General features: G+C 43.2%; 1 protein-coding gene across 1 annotated transcript in view; it reads left to right on the top strand.

The window, feature by feature from the left end:
* Window positions 1-313: 313 nt before the first annotated feature.
* Window positions 314-1,832, top strand: part of LOC134457782 (beta-3 adrenergic receptor-like) — a gene marked incomplete at its 3' end in the record, with an annotated part of 3,955 nt that continues 2,436 nt past the window's right edge. Inside the window, exon 1 of the mRNA XM_063209754.1 lies at window positions 314-619. The remainder of the gene's footprint in view (window positions 620-1,832) is intronic.

The following is a 1,832-nucleotide window of genomic DNA, read 5'->3' as shown; positions in this document are numbered from 1 at the left end:
TCACACGACATTATAGGACAGAAGTTAATGCAGACCACAGACCAAACAGAGGAGATCCAGACTAAAGAATGGAAGACAGGAAGATGCTGTACTAGACAGAGAGACAGAGAAAGAAGGAAGACAACCCGAAGATTGATAAGGGAGGAGGGTGTGGTTGGTCAGAGAAGTAGCCTCTGCGGGTTAAGAGAGTGCACAAGAGTAAATGAAGTCCCAAACAGGAAACAATAGCACAGAGTTGAGTTCAGGGGAACCATCTTTAATTTGCTGACAGCCACAGGAGCACACAAGAGCACAAACAGAGAAGACAATCAGGAGTTGTGGTGAGTATTGAGAGAGAGAGAGAGGTGAGAAATTGGTGGATCAATTTTAATCAAAGAGGGCTTTAAAACAAAGCCGGGCAGGCACATCGATAACATCTCAACATCTCAACATGGCCTTGTCTGCTCTACACTGCAGGACACATGGAGACCCAATCAAGTTTCTGAACAGTATGGGAGTACCTGAAAGTCTTTCAAGCGCTAGCCACAGGGGATGCTGCTGCCGATGATCACTGGGGGAAGTGAAGTGAAGTGGTCGTCTTGAGTGTACTTCACATGCTGCTCCATTACTACAGGAGAGGGTAAGCAGCCAGTGATGATGTAACCCAGGGTTTCCCAAACTGGGGTGCGTGCACCCCTGGGGGTGCGTGGCCTGCTACAAGGGGGTGCGTGAGCTGAATTGGGCAATGGCAGATATGTGTGTTTTTATACAGCATTAATAAACATTAAGTAGTCTTTAATTGAATGGTGAATTGTATGCTGGAAGAAACATCAAGTCTATTGGAAATAAGGATTCCCCATATGACTCTGCATAATTTGCCATAATTTGTGCAGTGAAGCAATACTTGAGTGGCCATCAGCACACCAAAACATTCACTTAGGGGGTATGCGAACCACATTGAAATGTATTAGGGGGTGCACAAGGAAAAAAGTTTGGGAACCTCTGAACCTCTCGCTGACTGTCATGTCATCATGTAACCTCTCGCTCACTGTCATGTCACGTCCATGTCATTCTCTTTGATAACACATATTTGACAGAGGTGTGTCAAAAGTAAAAGTGAAAGTTAAAAAAAAACACAATTTCCTTCCAACACAGCTAACTTATCTGAGTAACCTGTGGGGGGAGGGGGGGGGGGTGGCATGCCAGCCCATAGTATGGAGAACACTCTGCCACAGCATTCCTGATGTGCACTCTTCAAGGATCATATTTTCATGATACTTCATGTAAAATGTTACAATAAATAGTTTTACTAAGATAGCATCAAATAACATTAGTGCACAGTGAAGAAAACCAGGATGAAGAGACTTTTTCCAAAAGGTCATGCACTGCTGTGAGTAATAATGAGGATGAGGTCCATGAAGAGTCTCATTTGGTAGTCAAAGGGAGCACCTTGGAAGCTGCATTGAACTGAACCTTATTCCAATAGAAGCAACTACTCACTATTGACTCTCAGTGATAGCAGTATTGTCAACTCATTTGACTAAAATTTTACTTCTAGCTCCTCATGCATGGACATACGTAAAGCTACAGTACATCCACACACATTGCTACTCGCTGTTTCCTTCAGGCTTTACTCACACAACAGTTAAAATAGGCTTAACTCAGACATCACATCGCCTCACAGACGTCCAATGGACTGATATCGCTAATCGAGAAGCGAGTGTGGACGTACTTCTGTCTTGGTAAACTTGGTATTTTAAAGGGACACTGTGTGAGATTTTTAGTTGTTTATTTCCAGAATTCATGCTGCCCATTCACTAATGTTAAATTTTTCATGAATATTTACCACCAGC

This window comes from Engraulis encrasicolus, chromosome 11 (genome assembly GCF_034702125.1).
Source record: "Engraulis encrasicolus isolate BLACKSEA-1 chromosome 11, IST_EnEncr_1.0, whole genome shotgun sequence".
NCBI lineage: Eukaryota > Metazoa > Chordata > Actinopteri > Clupeiformes > Engraulidae > Engraulis > Engraulis encrasicolus.
The sequence above is the reverse complement of the archived record's forward strand: the minus strand, read 5'-3'. Positions and strand labels throughout refer to the sequence as shown.